The sequence below is a fragment of the Protopterus annectens genome, chromosome 7.part0 (genome assembly GCF_019279795.1).
Source record: "Protopterus annectens isolate FY-2018-M chromosome 7.part0, PAN1.0, whole genome shotgun sequence".
Lineage (NCBI taxonomy): Eukaryota > Metazoa > Chordata > Ceratodontiformes > Protopteridae > Protopterus > Protopterus annectens.
In genome coordinates, this window is record NC_056739.1 from 332,007,179 (window position 1) to 332,020,798 (window position 13,620).

The 13,620-nt window shown below is 39.1% G+C and overlaps 1 protein-coding gene across 3 annotated transcripts in view; it reads right to left on the minus strand.

The window, feature by feature from the left end:
* The window catches only part of KCNC4 (potassium voltage-gated channel subfamily C member 4), a 541,475-nt gene that overhangs the window by 299,335 nt on the left and 228,520 nt on the right, over positions 1-13,620 (minus strand). The gene's annotated exons all lie outside the window — the stretch shown is intronic.

The following is a 13,620-nucleotide window of genomic DNA, read 5'->3' on the forward strand; positions in this document are numbered from 1 at the left end:
AAACCCACTTTAGCACGGCTTTGCGCGATTTTGTGCATAGCGCAGCATCGGGCAGTGTCGCTTAATTGGGTTTAAACCATTCTCGGCTCCACAAAGTCTGCTCTTCACTTTTTCCCTTAGAACTGATCTAGTTCTCATAATAAACACCCTATTCCCTCTCTAAAGCCTGGCACTTGCTCACTAAAGCAATTATATAAGTCAGAACTAAAAAATTAAAAGCACTACACCCTCACAAACTCCCCTTGAGTACTTTGTTCCCCACTGGCCCTTTTTTCAATTATAAAGGAATTCCCAGTACTATTCTAGCATGTCCAAAGGTCAGTTGTCAATCTCCTCTCCGGTCCAGCTGGTGAATCTGGGAATCTTGAGGCAATGTTACAACTGCCTCATGTACACAGACAACCCTCTCCTCCTCCCAACAAATTCCAACACATGTGAGAGATGCAACCATATAGCCAAACTGGAGGCTAAGCTCTCTCAACTCAGTACTGGCGTAACCAGTCAGGAGGAGAAGGAAACCACACTCACTACAATTCCAGTCTCACATAGACCTACCACGACAGCAAACCAAACACATAAACACACAAAAACATACTCGAGGCTCTAAATAAAAATCTGCCTAAGCAGCAGAGACCTCCAAAGCAGACACCCAAGCAAACGCTACCCCAAAACAAAACACGTGCAACACATAGCTCACAAAGCCAGTGTGCCGAACAGTCACAGCCCTTAAGGCTAAACAACACACCTGATACACTTGTAATAGGAGACTCTATCATCAGGCACACTGACGTCCCGCTCACCAGGCTGAACAAGGAGAAGGTCATGGTGAGCTGCCTGTCAGGCGCTAGGATCCGCCACATAACACAAGCACTCAGGTCACTCCAAGGCAAGCACAAATATGACTCAGTCATTGTCCATGCTGGTGTGAATGACCTGAGATGTACCTCCCTGGGCTACATGAAAAGAGACAGAGGAGCTTTTTGAGCATTTAGCCCAGGCCGGTATGACCCTGACCTTGAGTAGCATCTTACCCATACCAAGAATGATGCCACAATATGAAGACAAGATGATCAATTTCAACAATTGGCTTAAGTATTGGTGTCATTCAAAGGGGATCCAATGCCTGTCTGCCTGGGATGACATGCTCAACAAGCCACGATGCTTCGCTAGGGACAGCTTGCACCTGTCACCCCTGGGCTTTCGGATATTGGCAAAGGCTCTTGCCACCCCCATAGTGCCTTTTTTAGGCAAGGCTCAAAAGACAAACCCACCTCCATAGGTATCACAAGGGATAAGAAACTAAGAGTAATGCTACTCAACGCCAGAAGTCTAAACCTCAAGATGCACGGACTCAAAACTCTCCTTAGCATGGAGAACATCAATATCTGTGCAGTAACAGAAACCTGGTTCAAGGCTCCAAAGAGCACCCCAGCACTACCAGGTTATACCTCATACCATGTTTTTCGGCCCCAAAACTTGGACCGAACCACAAAAGGAGGGGGAGTATCAATATTCGTCAGAGATACCCACACCTCCAGGTTGGTGGCACAGCATGAAGCATCAGCGACTATCCATGTGCAACTAACAGTGGGTAAAACTGCCTTCCAGTTTATAGCCTGCTACAGACCACCCTCCCAAACCCAGGAACCCAACTCAGCCTTCCTGAGAACACTGGAAAATATGAAGGTCTCTCCAAACACCATTATATTGGGTGACTTCAACTACCCTAACATAGACTGGGAGCATTACTCTAGCTCCAACACCCTAGCCCAAAGGTTCCTAGAATTTATAAACTCAAATGCTATGGAACAACATGGTGTCACTCCCACAAGAGGAGAAAACATACTGGAGCTGATCATCACCAACATGGGGACTCTATGCTCCAGACCAGAAGTGTATCCCTCACTGGTAAGATCAGACCATAAACTAATCTCACTAGATATTCACATCCCGACCCCAGCCCCTGCCCAGAAAACCACAGTGAAAAACTTCTCTAAAGCAAATTTCACACTCCTCAAAACCGAGGTGGAATCCTTCAAAGTCCCCGGGCCTGTGGAAAATACGGCCCAGACCACAGAATCTTTTATAAACGCATTCTATGAACACCTTCAGGAATGCATGGATCATGCAATCTTAAATAAAACCAAGACCCAATCCTCCAAAGTTAGGCGTCCTGTCTGGTGGACCCCAGCCATAAACAAACTATACAATAGAAGGAGGAAGCTACTACATGATAGAGCAAAATCCCAAAAAGGGAAGGCATCTCTGATCAGTATTAAGCAAAAAACTACGGGCACTCATAAAATCATTTAAGGCCAGCTTCGAAAGAAAAATTGCACAGGACACTAAGGATAATCACAAGGCTTTCTTTAGTTATGTTAGGAACCTGGGTGGGAATTCCCAGATATGCTCAGAATTAGTCCAAAATGACAAAAAATACACCGAACCCACAGACATTGACAACATCCTAGCTGACAGGTTCAGCGCAAACTTCTTACCCCTTCCCCATCAAAAGGGCAAATATCTATCCCAGCAGAGTGCTGCCCCCCTGACATCTCAGATGCTCAGGTAAGAGCAGCCCTCTCCAAAGCAAAAAACACAGCATCAATGGGACCAGACGGTGTCCCGGGCTGCGTCCAACATGAACTCCAAGAAGAACTAAACCCAAACATAAAGCTACTGTTCAATCTCAGCCTTACTACAGGATATGTACCCAAAGAGTGGCGTACAGCAACAGTGGTCCCTCTCCACAAAGGTGGTGCCTCAATGGATCCTGGAAGCTATCGCCCCATAAGCTTGACTAGCTTGGTCTGCAAAGCTATGGAAAGGATCATCATGGACCTCATAAATAAAGATATTGGGGACCTACAGACACTGGATCCTACCCAGTTCGGCTTTTTTAAGGGCAGATCCTGCCTCTTAAACCTGGTCGATTTCTTTGAAACAGTCACCAAGGCCATTGACGAGGGGAAGGGGGTCCACACAGCCTACCTGGACCTTGCAAAAGCCTTCGATACAATACACCACTCGGGCATTATAGATAAGCTCACCAGCTTAAATATAAACCCCTATGTCACTAGATGGGTTGCAAACTGGCTCAAGGACAGAACCCACATGGTTAGAATTGCTGGAGCCATGTCAGACTCCAAACCAGTTACAAGTGGCATCCCACAAGGCTCAGTCCTGGGACCTCTCTTGTTCGGTATATATTTCTCGGAGGTACAGGCTAACACGGAAGGACTGTGGCTGACCAAGTTCGCAGATGACTACAAACTGGGCGCCATAATGGACTCTCCAGCCGACACAAGCATCCTACAAAAGGGCCTCATAGAAACAGACAACTGGTGCCAGAGCCATGGCCTCAAGCTAAATGCGAAAAAGTGTATAGTCATCCCCTTTGGCAAAAACAAAGTGCCCACAAATTACCACATAGGTGGTAATCCATTAAGTATGGAAGAAGTAATTAGGGACCTAGGGACCCAAGTTGATAGCAACCTCTCATTTGACAACCACGTGGCCAAAGTGGTTAGAAAAGCATTTTATATAGCACACCTAATCATGAAGGGATTCACATCTAGATCAGGGGAGGTCATCGTGCCTCTTTACTCATCCCTCATCAGGCCCATAATTGAGTACAATGCCCCTTTTGGGATGTACCTTACCAGACACCTGCAGCAACTGGAAAGACCCAAAAGTACCTCACCAAGAGGATGAAAGGGCTCAAACAGATGCCATATGCTGCCCGGTTAAAGAAACTCCAGCTCTACTCAGTGGCATACCGCCTGCTCAGAGGCGATCTGTGCCTGATGTATAAAGCCATGTCCAACCCGGAATTAATGGACATGCTGCACCTCAGAAAATCCAAATCCCATCAAGCTACGCACTCGAGAGACTTGAATCTCAGCACTGAAATAAATAGGACATGCTGGAGGGACAGATTCATAACCCAGAGGCTCCCTACACTCTGGAATAAAATCCCAGTCCAGGTTAGGCAGAGTCCCTCATTGACTCTCTTCAAGAGGAATCTTGATGAGTGGATGGGAGATAGTAGGTTTACCCCGGGTATCACTTCTGTGTCACTGTTAGACAGAGGCACAGTATACTAACCTCGAAAAAGGGCATAGCAAAATTAATTTAAAATGGGTGGCGAAAGCCAAACACACTCTGGCTAGGCTTATAAATGCCCTAGGGCAGACAGCCTAGTATGAACCTATGAACCTATGAACCTAAGACTATTGAGATATATCAGCAGGAGAAATAACTGTCATTTCTGCTGAACCCTGCCCAATGTAAACCTTGCTGGGCTTCTTGTAACTATCTTGTCAGATTAATCTCTGTAGTTTGTGCCCTTAGTAAAAGTTGTTGTGCTCTATCTGATTTTTACGTTAAAGCAGAAATGTCATTATGTAAAGTCTGAATGCAATGCTGAGTCTGTTTCTCTAAATGGCATTATTGTCCCTTACTACTGTCTCTAGGGAAATTTTGAAAAGCTGTGAAAACCTTTTCTTTAAAAGGTTAATATTGATAGCACACTGTACTATGTTAGAACTTTTTTTGTTTGTGCATTTGCAATATTTACTATAAATAACATTTTTATGTAGTCTATTACATTACTGACAATAATTACATACACTTGTACTGTATGAGATTTAGGTGACTGCAGAAGGTACATTTAACTGTTGTATATGTGAAGAACTAACAACGCTAGAATCAAACCGATTGTTTATCAGAATAGGATATATCTTATGGTATGGCTTACATACTAGACTCCTGTGACAAGATAGACAGAAGTTTGGAAAGTTACGTTTACATAAAAAACAGTCTTTATGAATTGCTGTACATTTTGTGTACGGATTATAGGCATTTATACATTTACAAACACAACTGTTATCTAATGTCCGAACATCAAACATTTTAGATTTACATTTTATGTCTAACACAGGAGGGTTAAACCATGTAAATTTATATATACAATATGTGGGCACTGTAAAGTTAACTGTCTGTACTTGCATCCATGTTATAACTGTGAAGAAAGTACCGTAATTTATGCAGACGACAAGCAGGTTATCAGGCTGAAGTCAATCTGGAAAAGGACGGTGTTTCTCTGCAGATGAATTGTAGGTGGTCTGACACAGGACAGCTTCCATGGCGGTGCTCTGTGTCCACCAACGAAGTACTGGAACTGTTTCTCTGTTAAAGCACTGGAACTGTCAGTCTGTTGAACTAACGCAGTAAGTAGGGTTCCCTCTCTAATATTAACTGCTGGTAACAGATATAAGGTCACAGCCACTGGCCAAGGCTCGCCACTGAAGAAATGTATTTCTTTCTTTTCTGAAGAAATGTCAAGCAGAGGTCTTCATCGCTGAAGAAATGTTGCCACTGAAGAAATGTATTTCTTTCTTTTCTGAAGAAAATGTCCAAAAGTGACCAGACAAACTCTGTACTACTGTATCTGTTATACTTTATTTGTCTCAGAACAAATTCTTGCCAAACAGTTAATTCTGTCAGAGCTATTTCAATTCTAACACAGCTAGACAGATGAGGAGACTAAGGCACACCTAGTCTAAACGTCACCACTGAATGAAACATACTGCCCAGTTTATATACTCTTTTCAACCAATGTTATTTTTAATGTCCTTGTGACCTGTTCTTTTGGTTTCTGTCTGTGTCATGAAAAAGTCCATGGTTATTTCATGCCCTTTTTTGGTCCTCGCCGTATATGAAGACTTCACAAAAGTCTCTCCATGTCATCTTTGTGTCACTTGACCTGTTTGCATTTTATTTATTTATTTATTTCTGCATCTGAAAGCCAAGAAAGTCAACTTCCTTTTTTTCTATAACAGGATGCATTTACAGTCATGCCCACAGCTATGTGTTATTAATATCTAAGCTGAACATAACTGTTCTTGCAAAGCAAGACATATTATTTTGAAAACTGATGTTTGGCCTTGCACATTTCCTTTCACTGTACACACAGTATATTGGGGAAAAGCATTTTAATTTACACAATATCTATCAGTATTGAGCAGTAGCTGATGGTTGACCATATCGGAAGCTTTTGAGAGATCTAGGAAGAGTGCTGAAGGTAGTTTGTTACAATGAAGATTGATGACATTAGAGAAAGATAGAAAAGCTGTGGTGTTACTGTGGAATGGCTTAAAGCCATGGTGAGGGTCAGTGAGCCTTCCGTTTTGAATAAGAAAGTGCATGATTTGTTTGTGTATGCATCTTTCCATGATTTTAGCTAGTGGTGAAAAAATGGCTGTAGGTCTAAAATTAGATAATTCTGTGGAACTTCCTCCTTTATGGAGAGGTATAACATGTGATATTTTCCATATTGCTGGGATGGATGCTTCTGAGATGGATCTGTTGATCAGAATAGAAATGGGAAGTGCTATGGCATCAGCTGCTTTTTTAAGATATTCAGCTGGGAGGTGGTCGGCAGCTAGTGTAGTAGGTTTTAACTTTTTGAATAAGGTCCGCATCAGGCTGGTAGGTATGGTTTGAAGGATAAAGGTGGGTTGGGTGCTGGGTGGATCAGGGCTAGATGTGCCAGAGCTGGTGTTTGTGTCCGATGGAGTGAGATGGGTAGCTAGAGACTGGTTAGTTTCAGTAAAGAAGGAGTTGAAGCTGTTTGCAATTTCTACAGTGGATTTGTCAAGGGCAGCTGATGGGATAGGAGTGGTAGAACGGCCTGGGTGGAGAAGATTGTTAATACCAGCCCAGAACTTTTGAGGTTTTAGCTGATATTTTTGTTGTAGGAGGGTGTAGTGATTTTGTTTGTCTAGAATGACAGATTTTTTGGTCTGATTCCATAGCTGTTGGTATCTTACTTGGTCCATAGGGGCTTTGGTAACATGCCACCTGGCCCAAGCATTGTTTCTGAGTTTAATTTTGGTTTTTGTTTCTTTAGATAGCCACGGTGCAACTGTGGCTTTTACACAGATGGTACGGGTAGGAGCATGGTGGTTAAAGATAGCCAGAAATCTGGTATTGAAGTACTCACCTGCTTCTTATAATGGGAGTCATTTCTATGGGTGTCTATTATCGCGCCCACATTACATTTCCAAGCTCCAAGTCACCTGATCAAACTCCACACATTCTGTCTGTGGCAGGAAAATAAAGGAGTTAGAAACATGGTTAATCTGCCCATTTGGTGGCCTCTGTCATCTTGTATTAATCTTGTGACAGAGTAGATGACCTAATATGATTTTTGAAAACGCTGACAAATACACTAAAAAAATTCTTTTTCTGCACTGTTTGCTGTGTCAGTTTGCTGCAAGAAGTGGTGATACCAGAAAGAAAATGTGAATATATTTCACACCAAAGATCTGTATTTCATTTAGCTTGTTGTCCCCAAGTAATTGCTAAAAATGGGCACAGATGTGTCTGTGGTTACTGTGGTAACAAAACTGAGAGGAATAATAGGGAAAAGACTAAGCTATGATCAACAGAAATCTTTGGTCACACTAGCTTTGTATATGAAGGAACTTCAGCCATTTTGAATTTGTATGCTTGGTATTAAACATAGTAGAACATTCAAGATTAATTTTATTTTATACAGGAGGGGAAAGTCAGACTGTGATCTGCAGTATAGCCCTTTCTGCTTAATCGGTCACAGTGAAATGAAAAAAAAGTCTATTTTTCAGCGTGAGTAGAATGTAACATTAAGTCTACCAATGTGAATACCTGCAGTGGAAAGAAAAACAGGTCTCTGTTCTTTTTTCATTAATACCAGCTTTGTTACTTTTTTGATCAGTGACAAGATAATTTCTATGCATCTTTCTGTTGGAGGAAGCATATATTTCATATGATGCATGCATTGAATTAAAGAGCAGCTTTTTCTTTCAATTTGTATATAGTCGTCCAAGACTAAAAAATGTCCAGTAAAAAGCAGTAATAAATTATCAGAATCGACTTGAAAAGCCATCCCAAAAGACAGCTGAGACTTCTGTTTAATGTAGAATAACTCTTTTATAATATGCAAAGCAGGAAATGCCTAACAAGGGACCAGAGTGTTAAATGCTATGTGTTTACGTTAGTATAGTACATGGAGTGTACTGATTCACTCTGAAACTGGCAAAAGGATATGACAACTAAGTACTGCTCTGCATGATACCCAATCATAACAGCTTTCAGAAATCCATAACCTTTGTGAGGCACCATTTAAAGCTGTTTTAATTAGGTCTCGTACTGCAGCACATGCAACAGTCTTCATACAACAGTGTCTGCAGCAATCTGACAGCTTTAAAATGCTGAAATAGACTTTACACTGCCACATAAATAAATGCGGTATAGTGAGGTGTCTAACAACTTTTAAATCCTTTGGTTGTGTGGCAGTACCAAGTGTGTTACAGCTTTCAAGGCTGTAAAAAATGGGTTCCTATTAAGAGATTGAACTTCAACAAGTTCAAACCCTATATGGTCGAAACATGGAAAAAAAAAATAAAACATGCAACAGTAAACTAACTGTTGCAATAGGGGGGAAGGAATATTTCACTTTACTGCACTGTAGTACGATCTCGGAGTTGGTATATTTAAAGAGCGGGGGGTTTGGGGGGTGCAAGGGGGCTTGACCTGCTTGCAGTAGTTAGTTTACTGTTGCATGTTTTATTTATTTTTTTCCGTGTTCGAAGTTTTGAAACTTTGAATAGACAAGTTCGATATTGTCGTGTTTGAAGTTTCAAAACTCTGATCACGTAATAGGAACCCGTAAAAAACACATGCTTCTGATTTGTATATGAATTAAGAAACTACCAGTGCCTGAAAAATAACTGCCTGTGTTAACCACGAGATGCTACTATGCTGTCTCTGTATGTGTGAGTGTTCCCATCCATATGGTAATGAGGGGTGTCATCAAAAGCTTAGTTACCACAGAGCTGGGCCTACATCTTTTTCTCTGTAACTATTACTTCATCAAAGCAGCTAAAGCTCCACATAGTACAAAAAAACTGATTGGGTCTCTCCAATCATAACTAACTTATGTATTCTTTTTTTTTTCAAATAACATTTTTTATTCTTTTGTGCAACCAAAGATAATACATAAGCAGTTGTAAAGTGCATAGTAGCATTGTAAATGGCTGAAAACATTCTTATCTATTTACAATAACAATCAAGAATAAATTACATAGTAGCGTCATATGAGGTAAAATACACAGATTAAAAAAAAAAAAAAGCTATAAACTATATACACTATCTATAGTAATGCTACCATTAGATTTTAGGATGAAGAAAAATCCTTGGTGAACTTCTTAGACCTGTGAATTACCAAGGTAAATAACTTTCCATTTACTGAATCTTCATTAAACCTAATCATTTAGGATCTGGTTAAATACGATTTTCCAGAATTTCTGATAATATACACTTTTCCTAGGATCTCTAATAAGCTTTTGTGAAGAGAGGAACTAATTTATGTATTCTTGACAAGCATGTTCATATCAGGATTCACCTCTTTTAGCTTCATTCACATGTGAAGTGAATTTCTTGATGTCAGTATATCGAACAAATAACAAAATTAGTTATGATCGAAGAGCTGACCATAATTCTGTTTAAAGGATCAACTATACTCTGTGCACATTATTTTCTCTTCCTGGTGTGTCTTTCCCTCTAATAATAACTGTTATGTTGCTCCCTATAAATAAAGCATGATCTAGTTAATTTGCTCCTTTTGCTTGAGGAATTTGTCTCCCTAGCACTTGTATCACATTTTATGATTCCTTGCCTGAAAAAAAAATCTAGAGAAAATGAATTGATTTGGTAACTCCAGCTAAATGCCTTTGCTGTTACATGAATATTGCTCCATCAATAGTCTGTTAAAAATAAAAGCGTTAAATGGAGAATTTTAAAAGGAGAATTGTTAATTGTGCATTTTACACCAATACCTTTTATTTTTATATATTTAATTAGAAATCAGGGATCTATCAGTATTTGAGGTTATTTTTGCGGGAGTCCAAAGGGGCAGCCTATTTCATTTGATTGCATTTTATTATAGGTTATTTTAATTCAATTAGAGGACACACTTGTGCAGTTTATACATTTTTTGATAAGGTCAGTAATGGTTAACATTTATTTATTATAAGATTTATAAAGAGAAGTGTTTAGCATTTAGTTTTGAACTGTATAACTGGAATTTTATAGAACAGCTGTTTTAGAATAGTAAGTAGGAGCAGTTACTAATTTTTGCTCTAAACCAATGAATTGCTGATTTAATATGGAGCGGATAAATCTGGGCTATTTAAATATTGTGATTTTTAAAGTTTTTATCTGATGAAGTTCATGTAAAGATACTGAAGTGGATGAAAGCACTTATCTGTAATAATAATAATAAAAATACTGGTTTAAGTTTGCGGCTACGGTTACCGTTTTTTGTTTTCAGCAGTTTGCATTTGTGTGAACGTTTCATAGTCTGAAAACAAATCTCATATAGTAGCATGTTTGTAGTCTTTTTTTCTTTCTCCTTTACCAAGGTCATAAACCTATTGAGTTTCTCGGGATTCACATTTCTTTTGCTGTTTAATATCACTAACAGATGCCTTTTTTCCATCCTTTTTGGCCTAAATCTACAGCTGCTAGGTAGTTTCAGCTTTTCTACTGTGTAGAATCATAAAGTAACTTGGGATGGAATGTCAAGTAACTTGCTACTACAGGCAGATGGAGTGAATGAGGCGGAACCCTTCCAGCTAATTCCAAGATTTACAAAAAAAAGTTAATTTAAGTATAGTTTTTTAGCCAAGGGAAAAATGATTCATTACAGTCTCCTTAAAACACGACAAGGAAAACACACATCTGGTAGAAGGAAAAAACAACAGTGATATTCAATACAGTGTATGTGAAAGTAAGCTATAATTCTGAACACTAATTTAAAATGAATGTCTGGAACAGGTTGAAGTAGGGGGCTAGGCAACTCAACAGCATCTTGTCTGGACACCATATATTTTGGAAGAAGAAAGCTTAACTGAAAAAGAAAAATGTGGACAGCACATTAAAAGTAGCAAGTACATTCTGTGCTACAAAGATATGGGACATCAGTAATGCATTATAGATAAAAAGAAAAAAAAAGAAACAGAGACAGAGCACATGTTTTCAGTTTATAATTATAGCAGTCCTTTAGGAGTTTTTAATGTTGTTGTGTCTTTCGGCTTTTCCCGGTTAGGGGTCGCCACGGTGGAACTCCGGTCCGCTAATGATTAGCAGTACATTTTTATATGCCGAATTGCCAGCTCTGACGCACAACCTTCAACTAAGGTATGCCCATTCATGCATGTCTCCACACAGAAGACGCTTTAGCTGAGAATCGAACAGGACAACGTCTTACTATGAGGCAACAACGCTACCGCAGCACCACCACCGCAGTATCCTTTAGGAGTTTTTAATAAAAATGTAAAATCCTACCTACACTAGTGAGCTTTTAAACTATATTGTTAGTAATTTAGTAATCTGTGAAAAATATAACTAAGCCAGATGCATTTAAAGAGGCAGCCATGTCACCATTTAAAACACATTCATATGAACAAAAATATCTCATACCTGCATGTGATTTTCAGTGTAATGTTTTTGTTACTTGACATACTGACCTCAGAGGTAAGGGGTACGGCAATCACCCTATAACTGTATTTGTTCATTCTGTCAGAGAAAGACTTGCAGAGTACACTGACCCATCATACTGAGTGAGTGCTGTTCTAATACCTGCCCCTTTCTCCAGAGCTTGACATTGAGATAGTTGGAAGAAAATGGATTCCACATGCCTCAGAATGTTCTTTGTAGTCATTCCATACACAGTCTGCCTGTTGTTTTTGTTATACTGCAACTAAAAATACAGATTCTGAATCAACAATTCATTGATGACAAACCTGTCATCCAGGTCACACAAACTGAGCATTTGTTTTCTCCAAGTTTATGAAGCCTCTGAGTAAGATTATTAAAGTCTGAGAGTGTGACACCGTGGCACAGAACAGTTTGTCCTCTACCTTGCAGAAACAAGTTTTTGACACTATTCTATTTGTGTGTGTCAAACAAATTATTGAATCGATGTATGTTGCTTCCCTGTAATTTTAAAATATCTTGTTGCAGAAGTGTCAAAGATTACATATAGTAAGGTCTTAAACCAGTGTTACTCTAGTTACTTATACAGAAGCACATGGAATCAGTCTCTGATGTCTTAAACTTGTTAAGTGACATCATATGGATAAATGTAAGACTGATGTGTAAAGACAGTATCTGACATTTGTAAACGTAGTAGTATGTGTTAATTTTATAATGCTTCTGAACTTCTGTTGGTACTCTGCATTTTCATGTGTTTTTATTTTCCAGCAAACATACAAGACATGCCTTTAGGTCTTCTAGATTAACTCGGTTCACTATCCCTCAAACTGCCTGTAACACTGATTAGTTAATCAGTGCAACTTTGTCAACAGCTCGATATAAATATGACAGATCAATAAATGGTAAAATGTAAGGGTCACTGAATTATGTTAATGATCTGAAAGGCAGTAGGTTTTAGATGATCCAGTGGTACAACTCTTTCCATACAGGGTCACAATGAGAGACTGCAGAGCAACGCAGAACAGTCTGACAAGAACATCACTATAAAGCACAGAGTACTGTCGGACATTGCTTACATGCATCAGTCAGCAGTAGCTTAATGATTCTAGCACCCTTTCCCCTGTTTGCCTCATCTTTTCATCATGTTAAATGTATTGATTGTTTTCCTCTTACACGTACTCTATTTTCTGATAAGAACGCTCTTAATTGCAAGCAAGGTGCACAAATTCAGAAATAAGATTTGTTAATATTCTATGACACAAGATCAATAAAAATGTGACTACTATGAATTTCTCAGTCCAATTTACAAATGTTTTAGGGCATGCGGATATGATCTTCATTTTAAATGTCCATATCCCTCTTATTTTAGTCTGTACCTTGGAATGGTTATATGTCCCAATTTACTGTCAGACTATTCAAGATCATGCTGTTTAAAGTTAATCCCCCCTGAAGCTTTTGATTTTTTTAGCTGGTGTAGTTGAATTTGCATACCACTTTCATCTGTTCAGCTTTTCAAATGAAAATGCTATCAGACATTGTATAATTCTTAAATGCCTTGGAGATTATTTACCTGTAATCATTTGTGTTCTGTACCTATGGTAATGTCAAATCAACATGCCAGACAACCCCAGAAGCTGCAGAACTGTCTAATAGCAAGCTTATAAAAGCAACACAGATCTATTGCACATCTGTTACATTGATGTGGAATCACAGTTTCTAGTAGTAGTCCACATTCTGTAAGTTTCCCTTCCTTTTTGCTAAGGCAGGTAAGTATTTTGAATTTAAATGCTGATGATAAGTATAATTTTAGAATGTTTATCATTTTTATTTTTGCTAAGTGCTTCTAACGGTTTTACACTTTACTACAATCCTGTTTGGATATAATGTGTAAAACTTAAAAATGTTTTTTCTTTGGCACACAGGATAACACACATTATTTCACAATAAAGTAAACAGCGACTCAATAGCAACATTGTAAGAACTAGTATACGAGTCAGCTGGTCGAATTTAAGTTAGACGATTCTATGCAATAAAGTACTTCAGCGTGGTTTACCTATTTAACCTCTTCCCATTGCTTTT